Source organism: Schistocerca piceifrons, chromosome 2 (genome assembly GCF_021461385.2).
Source record: "Schistocerca piceifrons isolate TAMUIC-IGC-003096 chromosome 2, iqSchPice1.1, whole genome shotgun sequence".
Taxonomy (NCBI): Eukaryota; Metazoa; Arthropoda; class Insecta; order Orthoptera; family Acrididae; genus Schistocerca; species Schistocerca piceifrons.
In genome coordinates, this window is record NC_060139.1 from 817,509,468 (window position 1) to 817,515,815 (window position 6,348).

The window sequence follows — 6,348 nt, forward strand, 5'->3', positions numbered from 1 at the left end:
ACGGTTGAAAAATACTAACATGAATTCTTTACAGATGAATGGAAAAACTGGTAGAAGCCAGCCTCTGGGAAGATCGGTTTAGATTCCGTAGAAATGTTGGATCACGCGAGGAAATACTGACTCTACGACTTATCTTAGAAGATAGGTTAAGGAAAGTCAAACCTAAGTTTCTAACATTTGTAGAGTTAGAGAAAAAAATGTTCAAATGTGTGTGAAATCTTATGGGACTTAACTACTAAGGTCATCAGTCCCTAAGCTTACACACAACTTAACCTAAATTATCCTAAGGACAAACACACACACACCCATGCCCGAGGGAGGACTCGAACCTCCGCCGGGACCAGCCGCACTGTTTGAGTTAGAGAAAGCTTTTGACAATGTTGACTGGAATACTCTCTTTCAGATTCTGAAGGTGGGAGAGGTAGAAAACAGGGAGCGAAAGGCTTTTTACAATTTGAACAGAAACCATATTTCAGCCTTAAGAGTCAAGGGGTATGGAAACGAAGTAGTGGTTGAGAAGGGAGTGAGACAGGGTTGTAGCCTCTCCCCGATGTTATTCAATCTGTATATTGAGCAAGCAGGAAAGGAAACAAAAGAAAAACGTGGAGTAGGAATTAAAAACCATGCAAAAACCATACAAACTTAGAGGTTTGCCGATGACTTTGTAATTCTGTCAGAGAGAACAAAGGATCTAGAAGAGCAGCTGAACGGAATGGAAAGTGTCTTGAATGGAGGATATAAGATGAACATCAAAAAAAGAAAAAACGAGGATAATTGAATGCAGTCGAATCAAATGAGGTGATGCTGAGGGTATTAGATTAGGAAATGAGACATTTAAAGTAGTAAATGAATTTTGTTATTTGTGTAGCAAAATAACTCATGATGGTAAGAGTAGAGAGGATATGAAATGTAGACTGGCTATTCCAAGGAAAGTGTTTCTGACGAAGAGAAATTTGTTAACATAGACTATAGTTTTAAATGGCACGAAGTCTTTTATGAAAATATTCATATGGACTGTAGCCATGTGTGGAAGTGAAACATTGACGATAAACAGTTGAGACAAGAAGAGACTACAGTTCCAATACATCTACGTTTATTGTTCTCCACATTTCCTGTGGCCCATGTTTCATTTGCATAAAGTGTTATGCACACTTTCAGGAACTAGCACCACATTTCCATATGAACATCTGATATCAGCGGAGCTCTTTCACTGAAGAAAATTTTCTTTGTCTGTGGTAATTTACTTCTGACGCACTCCTTGCTGTGTCTGTCTTGTGTGGTCTTACTTCCTAGATAAGAGGATTCTATAACATCGTCCACTACTGTAGCGTTCTACTACTTTTGTCCATCCCCTTCGTCTTTGCTCCTTTTATGACATTACTTGTCAGAACGACGTGACCGGAGACAGTTTGCGCCATGCAGTGAGTCTCCGTCGAAGGAGAGTATCCAGTTTTGACGAAACATTACTGAAGTGACCATATGATGCTGCCTCCAGTCGTTCTGATAATAGGAAATGAGGGCCGTTACCAGTTTATAGGATTATCTCAAAGAATATATTAAGCGTGCAATTAGAAAGTCAGTCGATGCCTCCACGCCAAATATAAATCTTTTTCCAGGAAGACAAGCGTGCAACATGGGCACCAAGGCATCGGAAGCGCCCGGATAGAAATTCCAGCGCTCAAAAATTAGCGAGTCGGCAAGTAATGGAAACTCCGACTGCAGTCGCATAAAGGCGTATATTCGAATTACGACTTGCTGCGATTTTTCTGTATGTTCGGGCTAACGTCGGGAACTACTGTAGGGATACGGTTCTGAGTAAGACTGATTCACGAGTAAGCTTCGTGCAAGACAAAAAAAAAAGAAGCACTAAGAAGGAATTATCCGAGTGGGACAGAGATTGGTAGATGGGCAGTACATGTACAGTCATATATGAGCGCAATTTCAGAATGATTTATTCATGAGAAACAGCTTCAAAAATTGAGCAAGTCAACAACGCGTTGGTGCACCTCTGGGTCTTATGCAAGCAGTTATTCGGCTTGGCGTTGACTGTTGTTCTGAATGTGCTCCTGAGAGATATCGTGGCAAATTTTGTACAACTGGCGCGTTAGATGGTGAAATTCCCGATGTGGTTGGAGTGTTGGAGAGCGCTACTCACAATGCCCCAAACGTTCTCAATTGGGGAGTGACCCGGTGACCTAGATAGCCAAGGTAGGGTTTGGAAAACACGAAGACAATCAGTAGAAACTCTCGTCGTGTGTGGACGAATATTATCTTGCTGAAAAGTAAGGCCAGGATAACTTGCCATGAAGGGTAACAAAAGGCGACAAAGAACGTCGTGTACTTACCACTGAACTGTAAGGGTGCTAAGGATGACAACTAAAGGATTCCTGTTATGAAAAGCTTCGAACTGAGCTCCGATGACCAGTGAAGACGTGTCCAGAGACGCTCCAATCAGCGATGAGATACGTGATTGTCGCTCGTCGTATGACCCGACTACGAGGAGTGGTCTGGGTGCCATTTCTCTTGGTAGCAGGACGCTTCTGGCTGTCATTCGCCGCACCTTTATAGCACAGTGGTACGTTCTACACCCCAGTTTGTTGCCCGTCATTTCAGCAAGACAATGCACTTGGCCAGCAAGCTCGCCAGATCTCTCCCCATCACAGAAATTTTGCGCATCATGGGCAGGGCCCTTTAATCTGCTCGGGACTTTGACGATCTATCGCGTCAATTGGCATAATTTGACACGATATCCCTCCGTATGACATCCAACAGCTCTGCGAATCAATGTCAAGTTGAATAACTGCTTGCATAAGAGCCAGAGGTGCACCAACGTATTGCTGAATTTCTCAATTTGTGAAGCTCTATATGTTGCATAAATCACTCAGTTTTTCTGGAAAAGTAGTGATTCGTTTGTTTGTACATTGTACATAACATATATCGATTTCCGTCTAATTCGTGTAATTCCTCTGTGGCGAGACGTTTTTTCATCTTAAAGTGTACTCTATAAATATTACTGCAAACTGGCTGAATGTCCCCATCACTTTCAAAATGGTTCAAATGGCTCTGAGCACTATGGGACTTAACATCTGTGGTCATCAGTCCCCTAGAACTTAGAACTACTTAAACCTAACCAACCTAAGGACATCACAGACATCCATGCCAGAGGCAGGATTCGAACCTGCGACCGTAGCGGTCACGCGGTTCCAGACTGAAGCGCCTAGAACTGCACAGCCACACCGGCCGGCAAGTCCCCATCACTTTGAAAGTGATGCCGTTACCATCTAGTCGTGAATGGCAGGGTTCCAGCTGCAGCGTCGAACCTCGAAGGCTATCACAACCGGGAGGTGGCGCGAGCTACTGCAGACTTTCTAAGTATCCTGCAGCATGTAACGGATGTTAAGATGATAACAAAAGATCTTTGGTATATGATTTATAAATATTTCGTGCCATTTCGATGAGCTGTGATGAATTCAATTCCCGTGACGAATGGCATAACTCTTTGTAAACACCTTTACTCTTTGTAAAAACCTGACTGCACTTCGAGAACGGCTCGAGTTACCTGCTACCATCATTGCCATAAGACGTCATTCCGAACGCCAACGAAATGTGTAACACCTAGCATCCATGCCTCCCGAGAGTGTTCCTGGCATGCACTGCTTGAATCGTTTAACTTAGTTGACAGTGATGGTATTCAGATACTTATAGTTCTCTGATTTTTAATCATAATTCTAACGAGTGATCTGCAAACAAAATTACGACTATGCCAAACAAGTCTTCCAGCCATAGATACTACGTGCTATCTGCGCGAAGCCACGGTGGGTCGTATTTGTAAGGTTCGTCGGGATGAATTCGTAGTGTACTAAAACTGTTTCGGTGCCTCGTACTGTATATGGCGGTTGGGCATTAGCGAGTGCTACGAAGAAGTACTGACGTGCCTCACGACTGAATCGTGATGTCGAAGGCGCAGCTCAGTGCGCCGCAGTCGTGTTTTTTTTGCAGGTGGCAGTATGGACCTAGGAAGATGTCGCCCGCCTCAGACTTTCTGCAGTACTGTGTGACCCTACATCGCCACTCTCGTAGGCAGCCCGATGTGCATTCAGGTGAGGATAGCCGAGTGTAGTGTTCAGGATGTCGGTTGTCTTGAAGATTAGGCCCTGATCATACACCTCGGACCGACCAAGACTGCATCAGTTCATGAGTCGATCAGGAGGTTGTGTATTGGTGCGAGGATGAGGGCTTGCAGATTACTAACGATTGAGCCTCGGATGGAGGGGGACTGGCAGCGCAGCAGTCTCTTCCTCATCCACGATGTCCCAGTAGGAAGCAACGGCACATCACGGCTATGGTTTACATCAGGTTGGCTAAATCCCGCACTGAAGTCAGCAAGTACTTCAGTAGACAGCGCGCGGACCATCGTCGATCGCAGTTTCATTGAAACTAGTAAGACCAACATTCTCTCCGTTTCTGCCGACACGGACAGAATAGTGGCACGACTGAATGTGTCTACTGAGCTCCGAAAATCCCGTTAAGTAAAACGCCGAGCCCACCCGTATGACATGGTGGCTCTGGGTGCATGAGTGGCCTTAATCTCGTTTATTAGTCTCGTCAGCACTCCTTGCCTGACTGTGGTGGCTCAATAATTATTCTGGAATGCTGAGTTCGGGTCTTTCTGCTATATTTGGCCACTGCAGTATTGGTCTGGCGCTTGAGTTTGTAGAGTGTTACTTCATACTGTCCTGTCATGTTATCCTCGCAGCGTTTGCTCTTTTCCTCCTCTCACTCGGAGGCTGTGCGACAGTGCCAGACCAGCGGTATGCCGTGTTGACATTACGATTGCCACGGCGGCCCCGAGCTGGCCTCGTCTACTCTGAAATCACCAGGCAAATTCTGAAAAATTTAGATATAAAACAATAAACTGGTAGCCAAGATCGCAGGAATTCTTTTTATTCCATGATTACCGGTTTGCGCTTATATGTGATGGAGACACTTAATATTTATAGTGTCATCTCTCTTGGACGCCTATGTGCTACTTACGACAATTTTGTAAGGATTGCGTGTTATAGGCAGCTATTAATATCACCATTGTTTGCCTTGATGTTGTAACCTTTATGTGTCCTAAGATCTGATGGTGGCGGCTTTAGTTTCGCCGAAACCGATAATAATGGAATAAAAAAAATTCCTGCGATTTTGGCTACCAGTTCGTTTTAAAATCATCTAGATCGCTCCCACATGAGCATAATGTGCTCCCTACAACATTTAGATATTTATACCGAAATTGTTCTGCGGTGAAACAGTATGCTGAACTTAAATAATTGAAAATTAATAACAGGTTATACAAGCTTACTACAAAAAAAAAAAAAAAAAAAAAACAAGGACTCATTTGGAAGACAGCGAGGAAAGCTTATATTTGACCTTACTGCCGGCACTACGCTCTGCCCATAGCTTCCATGGGTCCCAGATTATTTCTTTCAAACAGTGTGGCACACGATTTAATCAGTAGTGAGGATGGTCTGAACTTCAAATTAGTGACTAATTTTAGAACCGCATGAAGGAATGCACGTTAGAAACAGGCACAAGCAGTTTCCATTTTATACACTCTTTGTTGTTGTTGGACACGAGGTTGTACTTTTTTGGAACATATTGTCAATTACTTAGTTACAGAAATATATGGTGAGTAAAATGCTATATATTTTACAACTACTTGTACCGAGCTAGGTGGCGCAGTGGTTAGCACACTGGACTCGCATTCGGGAGGACGACGGTTCAATCCCGTCTTCGGCCATCCTGATTTAAGTTTTCCGTGATTTCCCTAAATCCTTTCACGCAGATGCCGGGATGGTTCCTTTCAAAGGGCACGGACGATTTCCTTCCCCATCCTTCCCTAACCCGAGCTTGCGCTCCGTCTTTAATGACCTCGTTGACGACGGGACGTTAAACAATAATCTCCTCCTCCTCCTCCTCCTCCTCCTCCAACTACTTGTAAAACACGTTACGCCATATTTCGTCCGTCGTGCACCATTTTGTACCTTGAAACGAGAGAAGGTATTTTAGCACAGGAAATGTGATACTTGCTAGCGAACTGATTTTCTTTACTGTCTTAACAGTTTTACCTCTCTTGAAAATAGAAATCTGTGTTAGTTTCCAGTAACTTCCACCACAAAATGTATTCAAGTTGTAACTGTTTTTTGATAATATTTCTGCTTCCTTTGATTTCACTTTCTGATTATTAGTGTGTAGTACAGGAATAATTTAATAGATGGTTAAATAAAGTATTCATAAGATTTCCTCAATTGTAGCACTTTTAAATTTCAGACTAATGGTTGTTCCTACGTACATGATCTTGTTCGT

General features: G+C 43.4%; 1 non-coding gene across 1 annotated transcript; it reads left to right on the forward strand.

Annotated features, from left to right (window-relative positions):
- Nucleotides 1-5,709: 5,709 nt before the first annotated feature.
- Trnaa-cgc lies at nt 5,710-5,782 on the forward strand. The gene has a single exon. It is a non-coding gene; the product is annotated as a tRNA-Ala (tRNA).
- Nucleotides 5,783-6,348: the final 566 nt, after the last annotated feature.